A 14618-nucleotide genomic window follows, 5' to 3' on the forward strand; every position below is an offset into this window, starting at 1 on the left:
AGCAGAGGAAAGTGATGGAGACAGCACACGGGTGAGCTACAGAGCCCTGATACCATTACTAAACACGAAGAGTGTGAGCAGGGAAGGACTAGAAAGGCACTCCACTTACCGTTTAGCTGCTTTCTGCCAATGAGTGTCGGTGGAATTGGGGTCAGCCTTGATTATTGCGTAATCCGTCCGTGGATCTAAAAAGAATATTTTTTATATCTATCTATATATGTAGATGACATTTTATATTATAATATAGGGCCAGGTAGGACAGGCCACCGCTTCTGTCTCGTGCCCTAAGTAACTGCCTACTGCCAGTATTGGCACTGACTCACCAGCGGTCAGCTACAAGCACTTCTGCTCTTCAGCAGAGCACAAGCATTCCTCTGCTTTGAGAAGAGAGCATTGTGCTCATGAAACATTGAAAAGACTGACTTCTATGCCTCTCAGCTATAACCAAGAGAATCCTTCCTTCTCCGCACCAAAAAAATTAATGCTGACTTTTCAAGGATGCTATGGATGAGTTTCATAACCAAGGGTTGTCATCCACCTGGCCACACAATTTGTCTCCTGCAAGTTCGATTAAGCATGCCAAGACATCCTATGGATGTGACAACACCTCATCACCTCTGCTCTGTTGCCCCTTCTTCCCCCAGTTTCTTACTGGAACTAGTAACTCCAGCTCACCAGTTCCTTGAGCATGGCTTCAATCGGTTCCTGAGCCACATGCACATCTTCTGTAGGTCCTTCCAAAGTGATGTTATCCTGTGGCGAGCAGCCTCACAGTTTGCCCTCTTGCCTGTGATAACAATTGTCTCCGAGTTGCTGTTCTTTGCTGGGAGATCAATTATGGTGTTGCTTTCTTTACGGATCTGCCACAAAGGAAAAAAAAAAAAAAAAATCATCTCAGAAGCGTCCCATGTCAGAAGAAAAACCCTCGCAGGCTATATTGGACATCACCAATGGGCAGGAGAGAGCATCCAGTGGGATTGTGCTGCAGGCAGTGATCATCACGAGCACTTGAGTTAGGAGCAATATCTCACCTTCTTGATGTTGGCACCTCCTTTCCCTACGATGTTCTTGTGGAACTGTTTGCAGATGGGGACAGAAATAGAAAAGCTGTTTTCAACCTAAGGGAGAAAGGAAGGGAGAACTGAAGATTACACTGTCGTGGCAAGGGAGGCCCGACTTCAGGAACTCTGATAAACGAGCTTTTGAAAAGAGGCTTAGACCCAAGGAAGTTCTCTATACGAGGGACTTGTAAGACTAAACAAAGGCAAGGACATTCCCCTATAGCCTTCCCATAACAGGTACTACCCCCTGCCTCCATTCAGCCAAAACAGCGTCGACAGCTCCCTCCTCTTGAGGTGTTTTAGCTCTACCCAAGCCAGTAGAGCTCTGCTTTGCCCCAGGGTTATCCAGGCACGGAGGAGGGAAGTGCAGGCAGAAGACCTCCTTACCAGGTCTGCCACCGTCTTTTGCATGTACTCGGTGCACTTCTCCACCTCGTTTTTGGGACCTCGGAGTTGGACGATGTCACTCTTGCGTGCAGGGTCTGGGAAGTTGATGATAACCTGCAGGAGCGGTCATTTAGAGTTAGCTCAAGCAAAAGCAAGAACCCTTGTGTCAGACACATGCAAAGGTTGGGGGGATCCTACACATGCCCTTTTCCCATTCAGAAACGGGGAACCGTGTTAGCGGCCTCTGGCTAAAAGAACTATCTTCTCAGACACTTGCGCTACAGAGCCACTAAAGTTACGACTTCTGTGACGACAGGCCTACTACCCATGTAGGAAAGAACCCCTCTGGATTCCTCCTCTCCTACAAAGCCTTACCTCTGGGAATTGCTCCCGGATTTCCCAGACCCGCTCAGCCTTCTGCCCAGTGATGGTCCGGTGGAATTTCTGCTCAACGATTAGGTCCGCAGCGTGTTCATTTTCCTGACGGGAACAGAGGGCACACTGAGTGTTCAGCCGGAGAGCCATCTACTTTGACTTAGCGGTTTGCTGCCCGACGGTTTACTTGCCAGCACTGTCCCTCTTTTCTCCAGACCAAATTCACTCTGCGTTGACAGAGAAGGGCTACCCGAGGGAACAGGGGAAGACATTTGTGAAGAGGAACTTGCACTTGTCATGAGATCCAAGTGCTCCGTGGGCAAGGGGCACACACTCGCACCAGAAGGTTACAAGGGAACACGAGAGCGCAAACCCTGCAGTCTCCCAAACATCACGTCCTACCCACTCACCATACGGGAAGCGAGTTCCAGCAGCTCGCTCTTGGCCTGTGGGACCCCCTGTGGGTCTCCTTCCATTCTGATCGGGTTGCTCTTCTCGTTGTCCGGGGGAATGCGCACAGACACCTTGTACAGATCCTTCATCCTGTTCACTTCGAGGCAAGGACTGTGGTGACGCCGTCTGCTAGGCAAAGACCTGGAAGCAAGGCACCTGGATTATCACTGCTCAGAGGCTGATGAAGAAGTAAAGCCGCCTCTGGGAAGGGCTCGGTGGGGTAGGGTTGAGCCAGGGGAAATTGCCTCTTCCCCCTGGAGTTCAGCGAGAGCAGACCTGTGCCACACGAGAGCCTGTCCAAGTAAATACCGTGGCATCTACAGAGCCCATTGTTCCCTTGTCAGAGCCAGGCGTGTTTCTTCCCCAAACAGTATCACATTTAGAGCAGAGGATAATCGTTCCTTTCTACCCCAAACTCTTGGCTGGGGACACGTTGCAGTGCTATCAAACTAGCAGACCGCAACAAGGCTTTAGCGTTGGCCATATTCTACTGCCGGTGCTGTAGCACCTTCCTCCAGAGGCCAGACCACACTGCTCCTCCTCCAGCTGACACCCTCTCCCACAAGCCACAGGGCTATTTAACCCCTTAGCGGGAACCAGCTACACCTGCACATCGCCCATGTCAATCAACCCACTGCCTCTGAGGCAAGGCCACAGCTGCGTGTTATCAATGCTAATCAACCCACCGCCTTCATTCCTCTACAGGGACAAGCTCACCAAGCACATTTCCACCACCCACAACTGGCTGCTAAAATGTCATTCGCACAGAGCAGCGTGTGGAAAAAAAAAAAAAAAAAAAATTCCTCCAGGACACATCAAAGTAATTCCACTACTGTTCAGGCTCCCAAGGTACTTTCACCCGTTCAAGCCATCGCAAGGCCTGACGGCCCATTTCTCTCCTTGTACCACCACCACTCCAGAAAAGCAGAGGAAATGTGATGGAGACAGCACACTGGGTGAGCTACAGAGCCCCTGATACCATCTACTAAACACGAAGAGTGTGAGCATGGGAAGGACTAGAAAGGCACTCCACTTACCGTTTAGCTGCTTTCTTGCCAATGAGGTGTCGGTGGAATTGGTGGTCAGCCTTGATTATTGCGTAATCCGTCCCGTGGATCTAAAAAGAATTATATCTTTTATATCTATCTATATATGTATGGATGTACATTATTTTATATTATAATATATAGGGCCAGGTAGGACAGGCCACCGCTTCTGTCTCGTGCCCTAAGTAACTGCCTACTGCCAGTATTGGCACTGACTCACCAGCGGTCAGCTACAAGCACTTCTGCTCTTCAGCAGAGCACAAGCATTCCTCTGCTTTGAGAAGAGAGCATTGTGCTCATGAAACATTGAAAAGACTCACTTCTACGCCTCTCCAGCTATAACCAAGAGAATCCTTCCTTCTCCGCACCAAAAAAAATAATGCTGACTTTTCAAGGATGCTATGGATGAGGTTCATAACCAAGGGGTGTCATCCACCTGGCCACACAATTTGTCTCCTGCAAGTTCGATTAAGCATGCCAAGACATCCTATGGATGTGACAAACACCTCATCACCTCTGCTCTGTTGCCCCTTCTTCCCCCAGTTTCTTACTGGAACTAGTAACTCCAGCTCACCAGTTCCTTGAGCATGGCTTCAATCGGTTCCTGAGCCACATGCACATCTTCTGTAGGTCCTTCCAAAGTGATGTTATCCTGTGGCGAGCAGCCTCACAGTTTGCCCTCTTGCCTGTGATAACAATTGTCTCCGAGTTGCTGTTCTTTGCTGGGAGATCAATTTTGGTGTTGCTTTCTTTACGGATCTGCCACAAAGGAAAAAAAAAAAAAAATCATCTCAGAAGTGTCCCATGTCAGAAGAAAAACCCTCGCAGGCTATATTGGACATCACCAATGGGCAGGAGAGAGCATCCAGTGGGATTTTGCTGCAGGCAGTGATCATCACGAGCACTTGAGTTAGGAGCAATATCTCACCTTCTTGATGTTGGCACCTCCTTTCCCTACGATGTTCTTGTGGAACTGTTTGCAGATGGGGACAGAAATAGAAAAGCTGTTTTCAACCTAAGGGAGAAAGGAAGGGAGAACTGAAGATTACACTGTCGTGGCAAGGGAGGCCCGACTTCAGGAACTCTGATAAACGAGCTTTTGAAAAGAGGCTTAGACCCAAGGAAGTTCTCTATGCGAGGGACTTGTAAGACTAAACAAAGGCAAGGACGTTCCCCTATAGCCTTCCCATAACAGGTACTACCCCCTGCCTCCATTCAGCCAAAACAGCGTCGACAGCTCCCTCCTCTTGAGGTGTTTTAGCTCTACCCAAGCCAGTAGAGCTCTGCTTTGCCCCAGGGTTATCCAGGCACGGAGGAGGGAAGTGCAGGCAGAAGACCTCCTTACCAGGTCTGCCACCGTCTTTTGCATGTACTCGGTGCACTTCTCCACCTCGTTTTTGGGACCTCGGAGTTGGACGATGTCACTCTTGTGTGCAGGGTCTGGGAAGTTGATGATAACCTGCAGGAGCGGTCATTTAGAGTTAGCTCAAGCAAAAGCAAGAACCCTTGTGTCAGACACATGCAAAGGTTGGGGGGATCCTACACATGCCCTTTTCCCATTCAGAAAAGGGGAACCGTGTTAGCGGCCTCTGGCTAAAAGAACTATCTTCTCAGACACTTGCGCTACAGAGCCACTAAAGTTACGACTTCTGTGACGACAGGCCTACTACCCATGTAGGAAAGAACCCCTCTGGATTCCTCCTCTCCTACAAAGCCTTACCTCTGGGAATTGCTCCCGGATTTCCCAGATCCGCTCAGCCTTCTGCCCAGTGATGGTCCGGTGGAATTTCTGCTCAACGATTAGGTCCGCAGCGTGTTCATTTTCCTGACGGGAACAGAGGGCACACTGAGTGTTCAGCCGGAGAGCCGTCTACTTTGACTTAGCGGTTTGCTGCCCGACGGTTTACTTGCCAGCACTGTCCCTCTTTTCTCCAGACCAAATTCACTCTGCGTTGACAGAGAAGGGCTACCCGAGGGAACAGGGGAAGACATTTGTGAAGAGGAACTTGCACTTGTCATGAGATCCAAGTGCTCCGTGGGCAAGGGGCACACACTCGCACCAGAAGGTTACAAGGGAACACGAGAGCCCAAACCCTGCAGTCTCCCAAACATCACGTCCTACCCACTCACCATACGGGAAGCGAGTTCCAGCAGCTCGCTCTTGGCCTGTGGGACCCCCTGTGGGTCTCCTTCCATTCTGATCGGGTTGCTCTTCTCGTTGTCCGGGGGAATGCGCACAGACACCTTGTACAGATCCTTCATCCTGTTCACTTCGAGGCAAGGACTGTGGTGACGCCGTCTGCTAGGCAAAGACCTGGAAGCAAGGCACCTGGATTATCACTGCTCAGAGGCTGATGAAGAAGTAAAGCCGCCTCTGGGAAGGGCTCGGTGGGGTAGGGTTGAGCCAGGGGAAATTGCCTCTTCCCCCTGGAGTTCAGCGAGAGCAGACCTGTGCCACACGAGAGCCTGTCCAAGTAAATACCGTGGCATCTACAGAGCCCATTGTTCCCTTGTCAGAGCGAGGCGTGTTTCTTCCCCAAACAGTATCACATTTAGAGCAGAGGATAATCGTTCCTTTCTACCCCAAACTCTTGGCTGGGGACACGTTGCAGTGCTATCAAACTAGCAGACCGCAACAAGGCTTTAGCGTTGGCCATATTCTACTGCCGGTGCTGTAGCACCTTCCTCCAGAGGCCAGACCACACTGCTCCTCCTCCAGCTGACACCCTCTCCCACAAGCCACAGGGCTATTTAACCCCTTAGCGGGAACCAGCTACACCTGCACATCGTCCATGTCAATCAACCCACTGCCTCTGAGGCAAGGCCACAGCTGCGTGTTATCAATGCTAATCAACCCACCGCCTTCATTCCTCTACAGGGAGAAGCTCACCAAGCACATTTCCACCACCCACAACTGGCTGCTAAAATGTCATTCGCACAGAGCAACGTGTGGAAAAAAAAAAAAAAAAAAATTCCTCCAGGACACATCAAAGTAATTCCACTACTGTTCAGGCTCCCAAGGTACTTTCACCCGTTCAAGCCATCGCAAGGCCTGACGGCCCATTTCTCTCCTTGTACCACCACCACTCCAGAAAAGCAGAGGAAATGTGATGGAGACAGCACACTGGGTGAGCTACAGAGCCCCTGATACCATCTACTAAACACGAAGAGTGTGAGCATGGGAAGGACTAGAAAGGCACTCCACTTACCGTTTAGCTGCTTTCTTGCCAATGAGGTGTCGGTGGAATTGGTGGTCAGCCTTGATTATTGCGTAATCCGTCCCGTGGATCTAAAAAGAATTATATCTTTTATATCTATCTATATATGTATGGATGTACATTATTTTATATTATAATATATAGGGCCAGGTAGGACAGGCCACCGCTTCTGTCTCGTGCCCTAAGTAACTGCCTACTGCCAGTATTGGCACTGACTCACCAGCGGTCAGCTACAAGCACTTCTGCTCTTCAGCAGAGCACAAGCATTCCTCTGCTTTGAGAAGAGAGCATTGTGCTCATGAAACATTGAAAAGACTTACTTCTATGCCTCTCCAGCTATAACCAAGAGAATCCTTCCTTCTCCGCACCAAAAAAAATAATGCTGACTTTTCAAGGATGCTATGGATGAGGTTCATAACCAAGGGGTGTCATCCACCTGGCCACACAATTTGTCTCCTGCAAGTTCGATTAAGCATGCCAAGACATCCTATGGATGTGACAAACACCTCATCACCTCTGCTCTGTTGCCCCTTCTTCCCCCAGTTTCTTACTGGAACTAGTAACTCCAGCTCACCAGTTCCTTGAGCATGGCTTCAATCGGTTCCTGAGCCACATGCACATCTTCTGTAGGTCCTTCCAAAGTGATGTTATCCTGTGGCGAGCAGCCTCACAGTTTGCCCTCTTGCCTGTGATAACAATTGTCTCCGAGTTGCTGTTCTTTGCTGGGAGATCAATTTTGGTGTTGCTTTCTTTACGGATCTGCCACAAAAGAAAAAAAAAAAAAAATCATCTCAGAAGCGTCCCATGTCAGAAGAAAAACCCTCGCAGGCTATATTGGACATCACCAATGGGCAGGAGAGAGCATCCAGTGGGATTTTGCTGCAGGCAGTGATCATCACGAGCACTTGAGTTAGGAGCAATATCTCACCTTCTTGATGTTGGCACCTCCTTTCCCTACGATGTTCTTGTGGAACTGTTTGCAGATGGGGACAGAAATAGAAAAGCTGTTTTCAACCTAAGGGAGAAAGGAAGGGAGAACTGAAGATTACACTGTCGTGGCAAGGGAGGCCCGACTTCAGGAACTCTGATAAACGAGCTTTTGAAAAGAGGCTTAGACCCAAGGAAGTTCTCTATACGAGGGACTTGTAAGACTAAACAAAGGCAAGGACGTTCCCCTATAGCCTTCCCATAACAGGTACTACCCCCTGCCTCCATTCAGCCAAAACAGCGTCGACAGCTCCCTCCTCTTGAGGTGTTTTAGCTCTACCCAAGCCAGTAGAGCTCTGCTTTGCCCCAGGGTTATCCAGGCACGGAGGAGGGAAGTGCAGGCAGAAGACCTCCTTACCAGGTCTGCCACCGTCTTTTGCATGTACTCGGTGCACTTCTCCACCTCGTTTTTGGGACCTCGGAGTTGGACGATGTCACTCTTGCGTGCAGGGTCTGGGAAGTTGATGATAACCTGCAGGAGCGGTCATTTAGAGTTAGCTCAAGCAAAAGCAAGAACCCTTGTGTCAGACACATGCAAAGGTTGGGGGGATCCTACACATGCCCTTTTCCCATTCAGAAAAGGGGAACCGTGTTAGCGGCCTCTGGCTAAAAGAACTATCTTCTCAGACACTTGCGCTACAGAGCCACTAAAGTTACGACTTCTGTGACGACAGGCCTACTACCCATGTAGGAAAGAACCCCTCTGGATTCCTCCTCTCCTACAAAGCCTTACCTCTGGGAATTGCTCCCGGATTTCCCAGACCCGCTCAGCCTTCTGCCCAGTGATGGTCCGGTGGAATTTCTGCTCAACGATTAGGTCCGCAGCGTGTTCATTTTCCTGACGGGAACAGAGGGCACACTGAGTGTTCAGCCGGAGAGCCATCTACTTTGACTTAGCGGTTTGCTGCCCGACGGTTTACTTGCCAGCACTGTCCCTCTTTTCTCCAGACCAAATTCACTCTGCGTTGACAGAGAAGGGCTACCCGAGGGAACAGGGGAAGACATTTGTGAAGAGGAACTTGCACTTGTCATGAGATCCAAGTGCTCCGTGGGCAAGGGGCACACACTCGCACCAGAAGGTTACAAGGGAACACGAGAGCCCAAACCCTGCAGTCTCCCAAACATCACGTCCTACCCACTCACCATACGGGAAGCGAGTTCCAGCAGCTCGCTCTTGGCCTGTGGGACCCCACAGTAGCGTCGGTGTCGGTATCGGCTGCCTGCGGTAAAGGTTCACGGAAAGGTCTTACATTCTTCGCTGGGATCCATCTAGGTCCTTTTCCTGTAGAGACACAAGCATAACCTTTTCCCCGTGTAACAAGAGGATATGGTCCCATAATTTTACCTGTTTCTGCATCTCGGACCGATACCGGGCCTTTAACCCGTGCCTCGACGGAGGTAGCTGCAGTGAAACGTCGACCTATCGGTGGGTCGTTATCTATTCAAGAACAATTCAAAAAATTAAAAACATACAACGCTTTCTGTAACCGTTCCTCGGGAATAGCCATGCCCATTCCCCCTTTTTGTTGTTGTCATAAACGTTTCAGAGACCGATGAGACCCTTCAATGAGAGATCGACCGGTGGGGGAATGAGCAATGCCGGTAATGTGAGTTCTACCCCATAGGGCAAAAGAGGTTTTTACAGTTGTTGAAACGTAAAGATAAAGACCGACAACGGTCCAGCTTAAGGGAATACCTAAAGCAGCAAAAGCACGCATTAAATGTCTACGAACAGCTCGTGCCTTTTCTCCTGTGTGACACGAGGCAACCAAGGCACCTGAAAATGTATCAATGGAAGAGTGGATATATTTAAGGCTACCAAATTCAGAATCATGCGTGACATCTGTTTGCCATAACGGTAGGCTTTGTAATCCTCTAGGATTAACTCCTGCAGCAACTGATGGGAAAGAATGTTTTTGACAGTCGGGACAGACAGCAATAATACTTGATGCTTGTTGAGCAGCAAGGCCAAACTGTCGCTTAAGAGCTCCAGCGTTTCGATGGAAAAAAAGAGTGCCTTCGCTTAGCTTGTGCAATACGGTCTGGCAGTACTTGAACTGGTCACGGCAATAGGTCAGCTCGTCGATTGCCTTCTGCAAGAAAACCAGGTAGCGAGGTATGAGACCTAATATGCATAACAAAATAAGGCGCAGATCGAGAGTCCAAAAGGAAAATAAGTTCCTGTAACAGGGTAAAGGGTTGTGAATGCGAAACACTCCGCAGCACAGAAGCTTCAGCTCGTGGAACAATACCTGCAACATAAGCAGAATCAGTAACAAGGTGGAGTGGTACATTCCATTCTCGGAAAACACGAACAACTGCATTCAGTTCTCCTGTTTGAGGTGAACCGGAGACCGTCTCTATGTCCGAATCCCATTGTCTCCGTTGAAAACCTTAGGAAGACAGGAATTGAACCTGCACAGAAGAGATCAAAGCGCTCCATACTCCCCTTATATTACTTCCCAGTAGGGTCAGCTAAACAAAAGCTATCGGGCCCATACCCCGAAAATGATGGTTTAACCTCTTCCTCTACTAAATGAGCCCCGTCACAAAACTAACGTTCTCCTTAAGCCTTCTACTAGGAACAACCATCACAATTTCAAGCAACCACTGACTGCTAGCCTGGCCTGGACTAGAAATCAACACCCTTGCCATTATCCCCTTCCTTTCAAAATCACACCACCCTCGAGCTATGGAAGCTGCAATCAAATACTTTCTCGTCCAAGCAACCGCCTCCGCATTAATCCTCTTCTCAAGCACAATCAACGCACAGTTCACCGGACAATGAGACATTCCGCGACTAAGCCACCCAACAGCCTCCCTACTACTAACTACAGCAGTCGCAATAAAACTAGGCCTAGTACCCTTTCACTTCTGATGTCCAGAGGTCATACAAGGCTCACCTATAACCACTGCCCTACTCGTCTCTACATGAATAAAACTCCCCCCACTCACTCTTCTTTTCTTAACTGCCCCCTCACTGAACCCACTCCTACTGACAACCGTGGCCATTGCATCCGCAGCCATCGGAGGGCGAACAGGACTTAACCAAACACAAATCCGAAAAGTCCTAGCTTTCTCATCGATCGCCCACCTAGGCTGAATAACCATCATCCTCATATACAACCCCAAGCTAACATTAATAACCTTCTACCCATACTCCTTAAGAACCGCCTCCATTTTCTTAGCCCTCAACACAACCAACTCCTCAAAACTATCCACAATAATAACCTCCTGAACAAAAATACCATCACTAAACGCATCCTTGACGCTAGCACTACTATCCCTAGCCGGCCTGCCCCCACTCCCTGGCTTTTTACCAAAATGACTCATTATCCAGGAACTAACTAAGCAAGAGATATCAACCGCAGCCATAATTATTTCAATACTCTCCCTACTAGGTTTATTTTTCTACCTACGCCTTGCATATTGCTCCACACTCCCACCAAACACTACAAGCTTCATAAAACAATGATACAATAACAAATCCACAGGCACACCAATTGCTACCTTAATTTCTCTGTCAGTCCTCCTTCTCCCCCCTTCTCCCGCAATCCTGACCGTTACCTAAGAAACTTAGGATCCCCTGCCTACCAAACCGAAGGCCTTCAAAGCCTTAACTAAGAGTTAAATCCTCTTAGTTTCTGCCCACACCACTAAGGCCCGCAGGACACTAAACCTGCACCATCTAAATGCAACTCAGATACTCTAATTCAGCTAGGGCCTCCACGATAAGCCTAGACAGACGGGCCTCGATCCCATAAACTTCTAATTAACAGCTAGACGCTCAAACCAACGAGCTTCTGTCTACCAGACTCCGGCACACTCTCAGCGTACATCAATGAGTTTGCAACTCAACATGAACTTCACCACAGAGTCGATAAGAAGAGGAATTCAACCTCTGTAAAAAGGACTACAGCCTAACGCCTAAACACTCAGCCACCTGACCCGTGACCTTCATCAACCGATGACTAGTTTCAACAAACCACAATGACATCGGCACCCTATACCTACTCTTCGGAGCATGGGCAGGCATAGCCGAGTACCGCCCTCAGCCTCCTTATTCGAGCAGAACTTGGCCAACCAGGAACTCTCCTAGGAGACGACCAAATCTACAATGTCATCATCACCGCCCATGCCTTCGTAAGAATCTTCTTCACAGTTATAGCTATTATAATCGAAGGGTTTGGAAACTGACTAGTCCCCCTTATAATTGGAGCCCCAGACATAGCATTCCCCCGCATAAACAACATCAGTTTCTGAACTACTTCCTCCGTCCTTCCTACTGCTCCTAGCGTCCTCCACAGTAGAAGCTGGAGTCGGAACAGGATGAACCATATACCCGCCCCTAGCAGGCAACCTAGCCCATGCTGGCGCCTCAGTAGACCTAGCCATCTTCTCCCTACACCTCGCAGGTGTGTCTTCCATCTTAGGGGCCATCAACTTTAACACAACAGCCATTAACATAACCCCCCCTGCCTTATCGCAATATCCAACTCCCCTATTCGTATGATCCATACTCCTAGTGCCCTCACTTCCAGTCCTGGCCGCCGGCATCACCATACTACTGACCGACCGAAACCTAAACACTTTTCATTGACCCCGCTGGAGGGGGAGACCCCATTCTCTACCAGCACCTGTTCTGATTCTTTGGCCACCAGGAAGTTTACATCTTAATCCTTCACGGCTTTGGAATCATCTCACATGTTGTAACGTATTACGCAGGCAAAAAAGAACCATTCGGCTACATAGGAATAGTCTGAGCTATACTATCGATTGGATTCCTGGGCTTTGTCATATGAGCCCACCACATATTCACTGTCGGAATAGACGTAGACAGCCGATCATACTTCATCTCCGCCACTATAATCATCGCCATCCCAACCGGCATTCAGGTATTCAGCTGACTAGCCACACCACACGGAGGCACCATCAAATGAGATCCACCGATACTGTGAGCCTTGGGCTTCATCTTCCTCTTCACACTTGCCAATAAGGTGTCGGTGGAATTGGTGCTCAGCCTTGATTACTGCGTAATCCATCCCGTGGATCTAAAAAGAATTTTATATATATATAATATTGTACGCACATACATACATATATATATTATATAGGGCCAGGTAGGACAGGCCACCGCTTCTGTCTCGTGCCCTAAGTAACTGCCTACTGCCAGTATTGGCACTGACTCACCAGCGGTCAGCTACAAGCACTTCTGCTCTTCAGCAGAGCACAAGCATTCCTCTGCTTTGAGAAGAGAGCATTGTGCTCATGAAACATTGAAAAGACTGACTTCTATGCCTCTCCAGCTATAACCAAGAGAATCCTTCCTTCTCCGCACCAAAAAAATTAATGCTGACTTTTCAAGGATGCTATGGATGAGGTTCATAACCAAGGGGTGTCATCCACCTGGCCACACAATTTGTCTCCTGCAAGTTCGATTAAGCATGCCAAGACATCCTATGGATGTGACAAACACCTCATCACCTCTGCTCTGTTGCCCCTTCTTCCCCCAGTTTCTTACTGGAACTAGTAACTCCAGCTCACCAGTTCCTTGAGCATGGCTTCAATCGGTTCCTGAGCCACATGCACATCTTCTGTAGGTCCTTCCAAAGTGATGTTATCCTGTGGCGAGCAGCCTCACAGTTTGCCCTCTTGCCTGTGATAACAATTGTCTCCGAGTTGCTGTTCTTTGCTGGGAGATCAATTTTGGTGTTGCTTTCTTTACGGATCTGCCACAAAGGAAAAAAAAAAAAAAAATCATCTCAGAAGCGTCCCATGTCAGAAGAAAAACCCTCGCAGGCTATATTGGACATCACCAATGGGCAGGAGAGAGCATCCAGTGGGATTGTGCTGCAGGCAGTGATCATCACGAGCACTTGAGTTAGGAGCAATATCTCACCTTCTTGATGTTGGCACCTCCTTTCCCTACGATGTTCTTGTGGAACTGTTTGCAGATGGGGACAGAAATAGAAAAGCTGTTTTCAACCTAAGGGAGAAAGGAAGGGAGAACTGAAGATTACACTGTCGTGGCAAGGGAGGCCCGACTTCAGGAACTCTGATAAACGAGCTTTTGAAAAGAGGCTTAGACCCAAGGAAGTTCTCTATGCGAGGGACTTGTAAGACTAAACAAAGGCAAGGACGTTCCCCTATAGCCTTCCCATAACAGGTACTACCCCCTGCCTCCATTCAGCCAAAACAGCGTCGACAGCTCCCTCCTCTTGAGGTGTTTTAGCTCTACCCAAGCCAGTAGAGCTCTGCTTTGCCCCAGGGTTATCCAGGCACGGAGGAGGGAAGTGCAGGCAGAAGACCTCCTTACCAGGTCTGCCACCGTCTTTTGCATGTACTCGGTGCACTTCTCCACCTCGTTTTTGGGACCTCGGAGTTGGACGATGTCACTCTTGTGTGCAGGGTCTGGGAAGTTGATGATAACCTGCAGGAGCGGTCATTTAGAGTTAGCTCAAGCAAAAGCAAGAACCCTTGTGTCAGACACATGCAAAGGTTGGGGGGATCCTACACATGCCCTTTTCCCATTCAGAAACGGGGAACCGTGTTAGCGGCCTCTGGCTAAAAGAACTATCTTCTCAGACACTTGCGCTACAGAGCCACTAAAGTTACGACTTCTGTGACGACAGGCCTACTACCCATGTAGGAAAGAACCCCTCTGGATTCCTCCTCTCCTACAAAGCCTTACCTCTGGGAATTGCTCCCGGATTTCCCAGACCCGCTCAGCCTTCTGCCCAGTGATGGTCCGGTGGAATTTCTGCTCAACGATTAGGTCCGCAGCGTGTTCATTTTCCTGATGGGAACAGAGGGCACACTGAGTGTTCAGCCGGAGAGCCATCTACTTTGACTTAGCGGTTTGCTGCCCGACGGTTTACTTGCCAGCACTGTCCCTCTTTTCTCCAGACCAAATTCACTCTGCGTTGACAGAGAAGGGCTACCCGAGGGAACAGGGGAAGACATTTGTGAAGAGGAACTTGCACTTGTCATGAGATCCAAGTGCTCCGTGGGCAAGGGGCACACACTCGCACCAGAAGGTTACAAGGGAACACGAGAGCCCAAACCCTGCAGTCTCCCAAACATCACGTCCT

At 49.1% G+C, this 14618-nt stretch overlaps 2 long non-coding RNA genes and 1 pseudogene across 2 annotated transcripts; 1 reads left to right on the forward strand and 2 right to left on the reverse strand.

The window, feature by feature from the left end:
• Positions 1–3836: 3836 nt before the first annotated feature.
• Positions 3837–5091, reverse strand: LOC119142152. Its single transcript, XR_005102173.1, has 3 exons — positions 5043–5091; positions 4668–4781; positions 3837–4081 (listed from the first exon to the last, which is right to left on the reverse strand). It is a non-coding gene; the product is annotated as an uncharacterized LOC119142152 (long non-coding RNA).
• A 4957-nt stretch (positions 5092–10048) lies between these two features.
• On the forward strand, positions 10049–11407 carry LOC119142146 (annotated as a pseudogene).
• A 1538-nt stretch (positions 11408–12945) lies between these two features.
• On the reverse strand, positions 12946–14263 carry LOC119142148. Its single transcript, XR_005102172.1, has 3 exons — positions 14219–14263; positions 13844–13957; positions 12946–13256 (listed from the first exon to the last, which is right to left on the reverse strand). It is a non-coding gene; the product is annotated as an uncharacterized LOC119142148 (long non-coding RNA).
• Between the last annotated feature and the right edge of the window lie 355 nt (positions 14264–14618).

Source organism: Falco rusticolus, unplaced genomic scaffold (assembly GCF_015220075.1).
Source record: "Falco rusticolus isolate bFalRus1 unplaced genomic scaffold, bFalRus1.pri scaffold_62_arrow_ctg1, whole genome shotgun sequence".
NCBI classification, from domain to species: Eukaryota; Metazoa; Chordata; class Aves; order Falconiformes; family Falconidae; genus Falco; species Falco rusticolus.